We start from the raw sequence: 15938 nt of genomic DNA, 5'->3' as shown, positions 1-15938 counted from the left end.
CCCATTGCTTTTTTTTTTAACTAATTAGAAAAGACATTTAGGATATCAACCGATCTATGAAAAGTAAGTATTAATTGGAAATGTCTTAAATTTTTACAAGTCAGAATGTTCTTGGGGAAGCCAAAAATTAAAATTAAAAGATCAGTCTCTACGTGTGTCCTACCCTGCTCTCTGAACAGTATCAGGGCCTTGCTAATTGATTTGTCACTCCATAAAAGTGCTTGGGATTTAAGTTACTATTTAGGCTTTGCCCAACCTCAGGAACTTGTAAGATTGAAGGTGAAATAATTCATGTTTATCCTGGAAAAAAAAAACATAGTTCCTAAAACCTGAAGAGCTAATAATCCAGGAAGATAAATAAGGATTATATGAAAGAAATTAAAATAAACACCAAACATTATGTAAGAAAATGCAAAGTGGAGGGGAATGGACTCAAGACCACTGTAGACAGTGGTTATCAAAATTATTGGGAGCCTCCAAATCTTTCTCTTTTTTTATTTTAAAAATTTATTAGAAGTATAATTGACAGAGAATGTTATATTAGTTTCAGGTGCACAACCTATTGATTTAACAATTCTACATACCACTCAAAACTCACCAAGATAAGTGTAGTTACCATCTGTCACAATACAACATAATATAATGTTATTGACTATATTCCCATGCTGTACTTTCCATCTCCATGGCTTACTTATTTTATAACTGGAAGTTTGTACCTCTTAATCTGCTTCATCAATTTTTCCCTTACCCTCACTCTTCTACCCTCTGGCAACCACTGGCTTATTCTCTGTATTTAAGTGTTTGTTTATTTTGTTATTTGCTCATTTTTAAGCTTTTTTAATTCCCCATATAAGTGATATCATATGACATTAACATTTTTTTCTCTGGCTTATTTATCTTAGCATAAAACTCTCTAGGTCCATCCAGATGGTGAGAAATGGCAAGATTTCTTTATGGCTGAGTAATAGTCCAGTGTGGGGTGTGTGTGTGTGTGTGTGTGTGTGTGTGTTCTTTATCCATTTGTTTATTTAAGGACATTTGGGTTGCCTCTACATCTTGGCTATTGTAAATACTGTTGCAATAAACATGGGGGTGCATATATATTTTCAAATTAATGGTTTCATTTTCTTTGGGTAAATACTCAGTATTGGAATTACTGGATCTTACAGTATTTCTATTTTTAATATTTTGAGGAAACTCCACACTGTTTTCCACAGCACTTCCACCACTTTATGTTCCCACCAACAGAGGATGCGGGTCTCCTTTTCTCCACATCCTTGCCAAAGTTTGTAACTCCTTGTCTTTTGGATACTAGCCATTTTGACCAGTGTGAGGCAGTATCTCACTGTGCTTCTGATTTACACTTTCCTGGTTAGTAATGTTGAACATTTTTCTACATGTCTGTTGGCCATCCATAGGTCTTCTTTATAAAAATGTCTATTTGGGTCCTCTGACCGTTTTTTAATCAGATTCTTTTGTGTTCTTTTGTTTGTTTTGTTTTTGGCTTTTTGTTTCTTTAATTATTTATTTATTTTGGTGCTGAGTTATATAAATGTTTTGCTTATTTTGGATTAAATTAAATAACCTCTTATCAGATATATCATTTACAAATATCTTCTCTCACTTAGTAAGTTGCCTTTTTGTTTTATAGATGGTTTCCTTCATTGTGCTAAAGCTTTTTATCTTGGTGTAGTCTCAATAGTTTATTTTTGTTTTTGTTACCTTTGCCTAAAGAGACATATCCATAAAAATGTTGCTAAGGCTAATGTCCAAGAAAGCTGCCTATGTTCTCTATTTGGGGTTTTATGGTTTGAGATCTGATATTTAGGTCTTTAATCCATTTTGAGTGTAAGAAAGTAGTCTAATGTCAGTGTTTTACATGTAGTTGTCCATTTTCCCCAGCAACATTTATTGAAAAGACTGCCAAAGAGCTTTCTTTAAATGTAAGTATATCTATTGATATTTTTCATATTAAAACTTAGAAATGTTAATGAGCTCATTAATTCATTAAAATTTTTTTTATGTTTTTTATTTATTTTTGAGAGACAGAAAGAGACAGCACAAGCAGGGGAGGGTCAGAGAGATGAGGAGATACAGAATCCAAAGCAGGCTCCAGGGGCTGAGCTGTCAGCACAGAGCCCAACCAGGGCTCAAACCCACGAACCGTGAGATCATGACCTAAGTGAAGCCAGACGCTTAACACTGAGCCACCCAGGTGCCCCTCATTAATTCATTTTTAAAATAACAATAAAAATTTCTTTGTGATCCCAGTGTCACTCCACTCTTTAGGAATCTCTGGCCTAGGGAGTCAGAGAAAGAGTGATAAGCCTGGAAGAGTAGGAGAAACTTTAATGAGACATTTCTTGAAGTCCCTATACTGGAAAAAGTTCAAGTTTAAAGAGTTGGATTTGAGACTTCATGAGTTACTTAAACCTTTCTGTATTTCAACTTCACTGTCTGCACTATCCAAGGATGTTATGAGACACACACGTGTGTGTGTGTGTGTGTGTGTGTGTGTGTGTGTGTGTGTAAAGTGGAGGGGGCATGGACTCAAGACCACTATAAACAGTGGTTATCAAAATTACTGGGAGCTTCAAAATCTTTCTCTTTTTTTTGTATTTTAAAATTTTATTAGAGGTATAATTGATGTGCAATGTTATATTAGTTTCAGGTGCACACATATTGATTAAACAATTTTACATATTACTAGATGCTCACCAAGATAAGTATTGTTATCATCTGTCACCACACAATCTAATATAATATTATATAATATATATTAATATATATTATAATATTATTGACTATATATACATAGATACAAACATATCTAGTCAATAATATTATATTACAGAGACAGAGAGAGAGAGGTGGGCTTTGTGAAATATAAATCTTTTTATACCTGCTATTATTTTTGTTTAGTAGGACCCTAAATTGGGATTCAAAGGATGAGCAGAAGGATGCCTAGATCAGAGAGAATGGAAATGTTCTGTTTCTTTTTCTAAGTTTATTCATTTATTTTTAGAGAGAGAGAGAAAGAGAGAGTGCATGTGCAGAAGAACAGGGTAGGAACAGAGTAAAGGGAGAAAGAATCCCAAGCAGGATCCATGGTGACAGTGAGGCTTGAACTCACGAACTTGGAGACCCTGACTTGAGCCTAAATCAAGAGTCAGATGCTAATCCTACGGAGCCACTCAGGTGCCCAGAAATGTTCCATTATAGTGCTGTGTCTGACTATCCACCTTCGTCTTCATTGCACTCGCCCTCCTGAAATATTTGACACTGGCTAACAGCCTCTCTTCCTTTAAATACTTTCATTATCAATCAGAATACTGCTTTCTGTTCTGTTTGATCATCTTTGCTGGTTTCTCCTCTCCTCTCTGAACAATTACTTTGGAGTTCCTCAAGATACAGGCCTTGACCCATCCCCTACTCCATCTCCACAACTCCCTAAGCAACCTCGTCTCATCTCATGACTGTAAGTAGCATCCCTGTGCTAACGAATCTCAAATTTATACCCCTAAACTTAAATAACCAGTTGCTTGTTTTAAATATCTATCTGAATGGCCAATTGGAATTTCATACCTTGGATGTCTAAAACAAACCCTAGCTCTGCCTTACTGATCCATCTCTTAGTACAACTGACCCTTGAACAGCACCAGTTAGAACTGCTAGGTCCACATATACGTGGATTTCTGTTCAATAAGGACAGTACAGTACTGTAAATGTATTTTCTCTTTCTAATGATTTTCTTAAAAACATTTTCTTTTCTGAGGCTTACTTTATTCAAAGAATACATCATGTAATACATATAACATGCAAAATATGTATTAATCCACTATTATCAGTAAGACTTCCAGTCAACATTAGGCTATTAGTAGTTAAGTTTGGGGGCAGTCAAAAGTTACACTTGGCTTTCCAACTGTTCAGAAGAGGAGGGTCAGAATTCCAACCCCCATGTTATTCAGGGGTCAACTGTCCTTAATCCTTTCCTATTCTGACTTACAGAATTCCTTCACCTTCTAATATTCCGCACAGACTTCTTTTTACAACCTTTCTCTCCATCTACAATGCTCTCCCTCTAAATGCACCTGTGTCCTTTCCTAATTCATCTTTGTTCCGATGTCACTTTCACAGACAGGCCTGATTAAAAACTGCAAACTAATTAAAATATCCAACTCTATGCTCCCCACTCTTTCCTGGCACTCCCTATTCTACTTGATATCTATATTATTATATTATAACATGTATTACATGCTGAAAGATTATGAATTATTTATTTGGGTTATTTCCCTCCCTTGGGTGCCAATTTTGTTTATTTTCTTTATGTATAAGCTCTATAAAAACAGAAATTTATCCTTTATTTGCTAACATATGTATTTCTAGGTCCTAGAATGGTACCCAGTAGGCACTCAAATGTTTGTTTAATGTTTATATCAAAATCTGAAAGTCATGGCATCTAGAAGCAGTAGGAAATGTCCATGGTGTGGATAACAAGGCAAAGTGGGATACCTGGGGGAAGCAAATGTGATAAGAGCAAGCTAAGCTTACCCGGAAGAGTGTTCATGCTGCAGAGCAGGAAATGGAAGGTGTTCTTGACAATAATAAAAAGTAACCTTACAACAGACTTTCATGAGGTACTGTGGCATCTTTTTCCATGGAGATGGTTAAAAACAGAGAAAGCTATTTCTCAGCCATCTTTTAGTTTAATCTATTTGGAAGTCAAGGCTGAATGAAATGTTTCTTGGTCCTTTCCAGTTCCACTTCTTGTCATCTATGAATATGAACTTCACATATGACCAATTCAAAGAACGATCACTTATGAATCCAGTATGTTCCCAGCCTGCTACCTGAGGTAGATGATAAGGTAGATCATACAAGCCTATTTTTGACAGGCTGTAACTAATAGAGATGAGCGGGAATACAGATGGAGGATGATTCGCATTATCTTCTGTAATGGTTAATAAGTTGTTTTTTAAAGTTATACTTTGGTTTTGCCAACTTGCCAAAAATAATACTAGCAACTCATTTTCATTATTTTTTTTAACATCTTGATGTTTTATTGCACTGTTACAAAGCATTTCCAAGTCCTCAATAAAGACAAAATTTTCTCTAAGAGAAAACCTGTAGAACCAAGTTTGGAGCTTAAAAACTCAGTAATGAATGTTCTTGTTCTTTTGGGTTATCTCAGATCCTTAGCATTATTTAAATGTCATTTTTAAATGTGAATTTCCATGCTATTTTAATTCATTAGTCATGGGCTATCATTTTTTGAAGTAATTACTGTAATTTCATCAAATGACATAATTATAGTAAATACTTTTATGTAATTACCATAAATATGGAAAGAGACACCCAGAGGTGTAATAATATCACAAACTAAGGTATTTATGATGTGTAAAGACAAATTATGATGACATTTATGACATGTAATAACATCACAGAGTTCTATGTTCATGTTGTATAAAGAATAATCATATATATAGATCGTAAAATTACATCATGTAGATTAATTTCTTTTATAAATAATATAGAAACTTGAGAGCTCCACAAGGCTTCAGGTTTGGATTAATAGATCATGGCCACTTGTTGGAATTTTTCCCTTTGAACCTTAATAAATGATCATGGTATTTTATTGGGGGTAAAATATTCCCCCTTAAAAGCACAGACAGACACAAAGAAGAGACACAAAATGAAAAACCGCAATTAGTGCTTGAGAAAGAAAACACACTCATTTGAAGAGTTAAAAAATAACTTCATATTTGAAAGAAAGTTAGTGCTTTGTCCATATTGTCAATTTATACTGACAGAGTCATTTTGGTATTTTCTTAAAAATAAGTCAGCTTGACCATTTGGCACTTACCAGAGCAAATATCTATTTAGTTGAGATACTTCTTCTCTTGTCATATTATTGAGTTTTGAGTACATAAAGAGAGAATTTTGCATATCTACAATCTGACTTTTGGACGAATGTGAAAATAGATTTACAGGAAAAATGAAGTAGAAGACCCGATGCCTAAAGCTGAATTTTGTGAAATTATTCAGTTTTTATTGTTAAAGACGAAAAAAATACCTTAAAAATAATTTCTACTACAAAGATGTAGCTTTGGGTGGAAGGTATTATGGACATCAGTTAATTTATTGATTATGTCATTAGTGATCAGTGTCTTCGGGCATACAAGAGAAAGCTAATGTCAGAAGAATATATTCGTCAAAGGGTTTCTTGTGGTTGTCACATGACCTGATTATATCTTGCGCGTGGGATTTAGTAGTCTGGGGTAGTCATTCTTTATGCTTGTACTCACAGTGCAGTGTAAAAGAGTCTTTCCTCTGTAGCCTCAGTGGTTCTCATAGCCTTGAAAATGTTTTAGGGCACGGTAATTTTCCCTCCTGAACACTTAATGTCAGGTGACCACAGTGAGCATCTTGTTAAGTGTGTTAGCACTTTCCACCATGAACTGGCCAATAATAACAAGATAATTATTCTTGGCTTTTGTTTGTAAAAACCAGCCCTGACCATCAATCTGCAGTTTCATATTTCCTTAAAGGTTTGTTGCTCACAAGCATTTCTGATCCCAATTTCTCTATTTGCAAGGGTTCACTGCAAGCAACAGACTCTGCTCCAGTTCATTTAAGCAGTAAATACATTTAAGTCATACTCTGCAGTTCACATAATCTCCGCGAGGGCCCCAAATTAGACCCGGAAGCTACACTATCAGGAAAAAATCCAAATATGCCACTGAGTCGCTTGTAGGAATACTAGCACCTCCACAGACACGTGGCAGCCTTTCGCTGGGAGGGTAAGCCTAGAACCTTGGGAGGTAACTGCCAGGACCTCTGTCCTTGCTACTTCTGGCCCTTCAGTGCCCCTGAGCCACATTCCTCCCCGCGCGGGCAGGGTGGGCCCTGCGCATGCCCCACTGCTTGCTTCGCTCTCCGCTGCAGGGAAGTCCTTGGCTGGGTGAGCGGGGATTGTTGTCACGGGACTGCCCTTCCCCTGTAGAGGAGACCGAAGGGTGAGGTCTTGGCCGAAAACTTGAAGAAGAGGAAATTATAGTTTGGAAAGCTATCTTAAAATACAAAAATAGTTTTCAGAAGTTTCTGGGCTGACATAAAGTTTACATATGTCTGCTACATCTGGGAGGTACTCTACGGGACCTCACGCTGAGAAAACGTGGAGATACTTTAGTGTTCCCAATCATCTCACTCAACGTCTACCCTTGGATTAAATTACAAAGGCACTTGCATGCTTTTGGAGTTTATCCTACTGTGTCTGTGTAACTCTGCCTTTTAAATCAGAAATGTAGTGATGGAAATGAATATGCAAATAGCTCAGGTCTGAAAGGATAGGAGTTGCTAAAGTGAAGCGTCTTTCTAAAGTTGCACTTTTTAAAAGATGCCTCTATCATCAGGCTCCCAATATCAACTTAAATGTTTGTGATTTCTACTAAATTATGAGGGGTCACCGCGACATGTCTGCCAGAGAATTGATCGACTGTTCAGTCACGGTTTTTCAAAAAAGATTTGGACAGGCAGCAGAGTCAGGAGGAGCTGGGCGCTGGGGTAGCCCGGATGTTAGAATCAGGCTCTTCTAAGTCAAATGTTTCCATTTTGGAAAAAGTGGTCACAGTGATTCAGTATCACAGCAAAACTACGTGGGTCTTCATTCAGTGAGAACTCAGTTCCCAGGGTTTTTCCTCCGATTTAAGCTGTTTTCCTAAAAGAAAAGCACAGCTCACATTGCTTCACACTGAGGATGCTGACAGGTTAAAACACAAAGTTGAAAGACAAGAAAACAGCCCACACACAAGTTACATGATTTTCAGGATGTATGGGAAACATCGTTAAAAACTACCAGAATTTGGTCTACTGTAGTGCAAAACACAAGGCCTGCTTTGATAAAAATCTAGCTAAGAAACAGCAGAAAGAAAGTCAGAATAATTTCTATTTGAAGTACGGAGAAGCTGATAGCTAAAGGTTTCAGAATGTATATACTTAACAAAGAGATGACATAAAGAATTTGCAAGTAAATTCAGAGAGTCCAAAAATCATTTTTAAAGTAATTTTTAGTTTTCAACGGCAGAATATTTTCTTAAGTTTATCATCAGTGTTCCTGGGACAGATGTGAAAAAGGATCCACTCTCAATTCCGATTCTATTTTGCTCTATGTGCTGTTTTGTTTCATAAACCACAATGCATCAATAGTTCACTAGTCACTGGAATTATTTGCCTTTTAAAACATAAATAGTGTAATTGTAAGCAGCTCCTTTATTTTCCAGTTTATTCCAATTTAAATTAGTTTTATAGTACCAAATGTTTTAATTTTGACTGAAGGCTGCACTTTTTTTCAGACCATCTTTAATGAAAACGTCTGAATGGGAAGACTTTCTGAATACTAGATGCTGTCAAACCTCAACATGGACTCACAGGGGTGCTACAGAGAGGCATGAGGCCCGTTCCCCCCCACCCCAGGATGCTCTGTGGATTTAGTCCTGTGAATTCTGGACCTGACTCTACTCCTGCCTTCCTGTGTGCTGTACTCAATAGCTAACCCAACCCCTCTTGCTTCTGTGTCGATCATCTATTGAATTGAAGGTGGTGGAGCAGTATGCATGTCAAATGGCCACAGTGTGACAGGTACATTTGAAACTAGTAGAAAGTGTTTTGTCCATCTCCTCAGCAAAATGAAACAAGCCCCTATTGTGTTTTAAGAGTGAACTCAATTGCCTGATTTATGCTGTCACATGTTTGCAAAAAGTGTAAATTGATTTTCACTCAAAACAGACTGAAAAGCCAAAGTACTTGCCAAACTTGAAATCGCTAACCTGTCTGGAAACTCTCACCCAAGCCCATGGAATCTGAAGGACTATAAATGTTTAAATCAGACACTTGGAGAGAACTACTTCAGCCAGAATCATTCACTGAGACAAACTAATTGTAAGTTATACAAACAAACAAACAAACAAACAAACAAAAATTTGTCTCAAGAGTACAATGGGCAGGTTTTCTCTAACTTGGTTAATTTTCACTATAATGAGACTGAAGAAGCTTCCCACATATTTATTCTGAGAAAACTAATTTCTCAGGGCAGATCTGTAGATCTGCAGTGTTGACCTTGGCTAACTACCTACCCCCTACCCCCTACCCCAGGGGCAGGGAGTGTCTAAAATGTACTGTTGTCTTGGGGGAGGCGGAAGTTTCTGAGAATTGGGGGAAAAAACTCAATAACAACATGATTTGCTATTTAACTGCATTTAAACATTGTGGCCACGAACTTAATCCCAGTTTTTTACAAACCTCAGCTTGAAATACAATTCCATATCTTAATATTCTGTGCTGTCGTCTTGTATCAGGTGGAGATGATGAGGGTACTTACCTCAAAGGGTTCTGTGAGAGCTACCATGGTGAAGTCCACAATAAGATGCTCATGGGAAATGCTGAGTCATTATCAATAGCTGCTGAATCACTTTATTCTTATAAGTTGTTGTTGTTGTTGTTTAATGTGAAAGAGATAAATATGCTCCACGGTTTTCTAGAGTAGCCACCATTTGGGTTGTTCCAGGTTTGGGGCTTTTCTTTCTTCTTTTATAATGTTTATTTATTTTTGAGAGAGAGAGAGAGAGAGAGAATGTGTGAGCACACTCACGAGCGAGAAGGGGAGGGGCAGAGAAAGGGGGCGACAGAATCTACGAAGGCTCCAGGCTCTTGCTGTCAGCAGAGAGCCTGATGCAGGGCTGGAACCCATGAACCAGGAGGTCATGACCTGAGCCAAAGTGGGACGCTTAACCACCTGAGCCACCCAAGTGCCCCAGGACTGGGGCTTTTTAAGAATGTGGGGGCATTCATTGCTAGAAGGAGAATCCCTGCTAACCTGGGATGGTTGGTCACCACAGTCTTTGATAAGGAGCCACTGAAACAAAGTGAAGTCAGAATTGTGCCAGAGTCACTGGGACCATGGAACAGAATGAAAACCAGCTGTGTGTTTTTTAACTGGCCGTGGATCTCTTCCGTGTCATAATGGTGAATCAGCCAATACAGTTGTCACCTTCATTTAATTATTCAACAGATGAAGTGAACAAAAAAATAAACCAAATGTTTCTATAAACTCATATTAAGGATTTACTACTATCTACTTACGTGTAGTTGGACGTTGATAAGTATGTGACTTCACAAGAGATAAAGTGTGATAGGTGCCACGATAAAGGTGAGAAGACAGGGTATGACCTTTGGACAAATTGTGCTTTATTTCAAAACTCGTAGCGTTAATATTTGTTAACATCTGCTTCCCTTAATGTACTGTAAACTCCTTGACAACAGGATACGCTCATGTTGTCTTCACCTATGAGCCTGTAGTACCTACAACAGTGCCATGTAGTAGTCAGTCTATAAACATTCATCAAATAAGTTATATGACATTAAAAGCATATTCTCATAGCACTTTGTCCTGGAACCATTAATTACATATTCTCCACCAAGAGATATGCTGAGATCCAAAAGATGTCCTGATCAAGATATAACTAGCAATGTATACATGCAAACATGCACACATGAATATATAATGTCTACAGTGTGTGTGTGTGTGTGTGTGTGTGTGTGTGTGTGTGTGTGTGTAGGTCAGAGAAAAATAGGAGCTAAAAATAATGATATAAAGGTAGTCACTATAGAGAGGTTGGTTAACTTATTTTCAGGTATCTTAAATGGATATGTACAGATAGAATAATAGAGTGATTCAAATGTCCTTTTTTAGAAATATGCTTTAATTTTTACAGCATTTTTCTACTTACAGAAAAATAGTTCATTATTCATATTTCCTTAGTTTTATTCCCAATGCCCAGGATCCTATTCAGGAAACCACATTACAATTAAATGTCACTTCTCCTTAGGCTCCTCTTCACTATGACAGTTTTCCAGATTCTCCTTGTTTTAGATGACCTTGAAAAATTTTTTAAATGTTTTTATTTAAAAACTTTATTTAAAGTCTATTTATTTTTGAGAGAGAGGCAGAGCGCGAACAGGGGGGGAATAGAGAGAGAGGGAGACACAGAATCCGAAGCAGGTTTCAGGCTCTAAGCGGTGAGCACAGAGCATGACACAGGACTTGAACTCAAGAATGGTGAGATCATGACCTGAGCTGAAGTCAGATGCTTTACTGACTGAGCCACTCAAGCGTCCCTGGATGACCTTGACTGTTTTGAGCAATACTGATATTTTGTAGCAGGTCCTTTTACTGGGATTTGTTGTATGTTTTTCTCATGATTAAACCAGGTTTGTGGGTTTGGGGGAGGAAGAGCATAGATGGGAACTATTATTTTCCTCACATCAGGCTCCATACTATCAACACAATTTATCATGGTTGATATTGATCCTGATTACCTGCTGAGATTATTGGTCAGGTTCCTCTACCATAAGTAAGTTTTTAAAAATGAGATTACACTACACATAAACTTATTTAATTTTTTCAAGAAAATTGAAATGATACTGAAATATTTGCTGTATAGAAAACTTATTTTATATATGAGATATTTAGTTGTAAAAGATTTCCCTTATTATTGTAGTAAACATCTACTCTTTAAACTCCCCCTTTTGCTGCTGTTCTAAATTGGAGAACAACCCAACTTTCTTGCATGCACTCTGGGAAAGAGTGTTGATCAAGATGTCCTGACAGATCTTGGCTAGGAAATTAGGGCTTATTTAACAGAGACAAATAATTTCCCAGGTATTTGAATCTTGAATCTTAACACTAAGAGGGGAAATAGTCAAAGCTGATTTGATGAGAATGTGGTGCTTCCAAGAAACTGTTCATTAATCCCAGCTATCCTGTTCCCTGAAGCTTTTCTAATTATTGTCCTTCTGATGCCAATTGTTCTTTTTCTTTGATTTTGTGATCTACTCAATTATCTATTAATACATGTTTTTATTAACCTTTGATATCATTTGTGTCTGTCAGTAACAGTGAAAAATCTAACTGCAGTTAGTTTCTTTCTTTTAAAAATGTTTTTAAAATGTTTATTTATATTTGATAAAGAAAGAGACAGAGAGAGACAGAGCATGAGCCGGGGAGGGGCAGAGAGAAGAAGACACAGAATCCAAAGGAGGCTCCAGGCTCTGAGCTATCAGCACAGAACCCAACATGGGGCTTGAACTCACAAACTGTGAGATCATGACCTGACCCAAAGTCAAACACTTAACCTACTGAACTACCCAGGCATCCCTAGTTATTTTCAAGTAATATCGAAAAGCTTAAGAATTGGTGGCCTTAGTTTCAACTACATATTTCATCTTTAAAAAAGATTCCATTTCCTTCTTTCTTAGTTCATGCAAGTTTCCTCTCACTCCTCTTCTTCCCTCATTTTTGTTAGTTGGGCTATTGTTTTTATGGTTTACAAAAACCATAAACCATATAAACTGTGGTTTATGACTACAGTGATTAGGAGGGCTTAGTTAAACTGGATAACAAGCAACCATAAATCTTAATGGTTCAACAAAAAGTTTTTCCCTTACTCATGCTGTATGGTCATTGTAGGTCAACTGGAAGCTCTGTTGCGTCTCTTTACTTAAGGACAGGATTTCCATATTCCTGACAGACACGAATCTTCATGGTTTGAGAAAGAGAACAGCATTCTTGTGGATTCTTGGAAACTCCCCCAAATGCAAGTGATTCTGCATGTTGCATCTTACCCTAATATTTTAAAACTATAATACATGACCATGTCTATAAAAAGTAAGTTATTTTTTGTGATGTGGCTATACTAAAACTTTCAGAGGTCTTCTTTAATAAGTAAAAAGGATTCTGACCATGGGTATAGAGTTCATTTTTGGGTATGATAATCATGTTCAAAAATTAGTGCTATAAATATGCAACTCTGTGACTATATTAAAAACCACTGAAATGTATACTTTAAAAGGGTGATTTTTATGGTATATAAATTATGTCTCAATAAAGCTGTTATAAAAAGAAAACATCATAATAAAAGAATAATAATTTATTATTATAAGCCAAAATATTGACAAGATTTTATATTTTCTCTCCCTATGTATGTTTTCAATAATGTTTTATATATTGTAATATACATTTATGTTATATGCAACATATATTATATATTATAAATGCTAATATATAAATCTTAACATATTGGTTTATAATAATACACTGTACTTTTATTGCACATAATAACATATAAGCACATATGTGTTATGTATTTATGGTACATGATGATATATATTTACAAATATATATACATATGCATATATCAGTGATGTGAAAATAACATTTACCTGATATTAACATTTGGTAATATCAAACATTAAAAGAAAGTATCATTAGCACAAAATAAATACCAAATAAAAATCATTTAAGTAATTGTAGATAAGACCCCCAATGTTTAAATTCTCTTGCCAACTTTAAATTTTATGGTGTCGAACTGAGGCCTGATGTTTCTGAACAAGTCTAAGCTTCCATGTGTATGAATACTGGCACACATTGAGGAAATGATCACTTATGAGCATTGACACACATCAGTCCCTCAAGTACTTGGCAGACTCTCCCAATATCTCCAATCCTGCATTCTGGTTACTTATCTCATGAGTTATAGCTCAAGTTTCTGATACCTAAAACAGAAACAAAAGTGGTATACTTCCACAGTGGTTTTACTCTTAATTGCTAGGATACACATTTACTTGTGTTTTCACATTTTTTTTTTTTCTTTTGAGAGAAAGAGAGAATTAAAGGGAGTATGAGTCAGGGAGGGGCAGGGAAAGCGGGAGAGAGAGAATCCCAAGAAGGCACCAGGTTGTCAGCTCTGACCTGGGGCTTGAACCCATGAAGCATGAGACCATGCTCTGAGCCGAAATCAAGTGTCAAATACTTAACCAATTGAGCCACCCAAGTGCCCCAATAAATAACGTATCTAGAGCCAGATTAAATATAGCCCTTGCTGTGAACTGCATGTTTGTGTCTGTCCTCCCACATCCATATGTTGAAACTCTAAGTTCCAGTGCAATGGTTTTTAAGAGGTGGGGCCTTTGGAAGATAATTAGGTTTAAAGGAGGTCTTGAGGGTGAAACACCCATGATGTGATTAGTGTCCTCAAATAAAGACAGGAGACTAGTGCTTTGCTCTTTCAGTCATGTGAGGATACAATGAGAAGACTGACATCTGCAAATCAAGAAGACTGTCAGGAGAAATTGAATCTTCAAGCACCTTGATCTTGAACTTCCCAAATTCCAGAACTGTGAGAAATAAATGTTTGTTGTTTAAGCTACACAGTCTATGGTATTTTTATTATAGTAGCTTGAACTAACTAAGACAGCCTTGTAAGTTTTAGAAGAGTGACCAACATGGGAAACAGAAAATACTAGGACAGGCATGTGATTTTGCTTCTATCATTCATCTGTCTTCAAAATTTAATAGAAAAAAGCAAAAACAAAACAAAAAAAAATTAGGTAGTCCATTGGTGATAAACTGGCCACCATCTTTAGCTTCTGTGGATACTTTGGTCTTGCCTTAGCTTGTAACTGCTCTTGGGCTTTTGATGTTGCCAGTGATGTTTGAGGTCAGTGAGTTCATCTTCCCTCTTTGTTAAAGGAAAATTGTTTAACTGTGCAGCAGTGGCTGATAAAATTTTAACGAAGGACACTTTAGAGTCCCAAGTAATCTGTTGAACCAGCGTTGCATCTGAAGTCATTAAGCCTTTGGTCTATACCTTCTGGGCATGTGCCCAAATTTAAAAAAAAACAAAACTGAAACAAAAACCTCAATCCCGTTACTACTTCTTGCCTTAAGTTCTTTGTCTTGGTGAATAATTTGTATATGGAAGAATTATATCTGTTCTTGGCAAATGTTTACTTACACAGGTTTCTTTTAAGATAAGGATATTCTCTACAAAACTGAAGCTAAATATTCTTGCCTAACTTTTTTAGATGAGAACAGGAGAGGTACGTAGTATTTTTTAAATGTTCTTATTGTGTATTTGTATTTTTTCTGATGGTTCCTCCATTTATTTATGCATGATGATAATTTCTATGAATCAGTGACTAAGCAAATATAATCTAATACCAAGGGGAAGTTTTCTGTACAAATATAATTTTAATAAAATAAACAGAGGATTAGTGAGGGAGAGAGAAAGAGTTTGTCATGTAGTATAGGGAGAGTTATATACACACATACATACATACAGGGCACCTGGGTGGCTCAGTCAGTGAAGTGTCCATCTTGAGCTCAGTTTATGATCTCCTGGTTTGTGATTTCAAGACCTGCATCAAGCTCTCTGCTGTCACCACAGTCTGCTTCAGATCCTCTGTCCCCCTCTCTATCTGCCCCTCCCCCCTTGCTCTCTTTCTCTCTTTCAAAAATAAATAAACATTTAAAATATGTATATATATATATGTGTGTGTGTGTGTAAGTTACATCTTACTTACTGATTTATTTAATATATAATCATCTGCTGAATATAAATTTACATAAACACAGTGATATAAAGCATATTCATGTATATTTTAGCATATTATCTTTAATTTTATTTTCCATTTTTACCTAAGATAGTTATATTAAATGAATATATGTATCCATCTGTGTGAATATACACATACGTGAGATTTTTAGGTCTTTGATAAATTGACTAAAATGGGATGACAGTAAATATGATTTTTATATCATGCTCTTCTCCTTCAACAGGAGTTCTTAGAATTCTTTTCAAGTCAAGTGGTGTCATTTTGTTATTTTTAATGACTTTAAAATATTCTAAAGTGGGGCACCTGGGTGCCTTTCATTCTTGGTTTCAGCTCAGGTCATGATATCATGGGTTTGTGAGATTGAGTCCTGAGCCCGGAGTTGGGCTCCATGCTGGGATTCTCTCCCTCTCTCTCTGTCCCTCCGCCACTCTCTCTCTCCCTTTATGTATTAAAGTTTAACAAATAAACTTTAAAAAACATAAAATATT

At 36.3% G+C, this 15938-nt stretch overlaps 1 long non-coding RNA gene across 1 annotated transcript; it reads right to left on the bottom strand.

Moving 5' to 3' along the window:
- Positions 1-9442: 9442 nt before the first annotated feature.
- On the bottom strand, positions 9443-9952 carry LOC115303974. The gene is made up of 2 exons (XR_003914293.1): positions 9872-9952; positions 9443-9582 (listed from the first exon to the last, which is right to left on the bottom strand). It is a non-coding gene; the product is annotated as an uncharacterized LOC115303974 (long non-coding RNA).
- Positions 9953-15938: the final 5986 nt, after the last annotated feature.

This window comes from Suricata suricatta, chromosome 10 (assembly GCF_006229205.1).
Source record: "Suricata suricatta isolate VVHF042 chromosome 10, meerkat_22Aug2017_6uvM2_HiC, whole genome shotgun sequence".
NCBI lineage: Eukaryota > Metazoa > Chordata > Mammalia > Carnivora > Herpestidae > Suricata > Suricata suricatta.
This window is presented reverse-complemented; position numbering and strand designations above follow the sequence as displayed.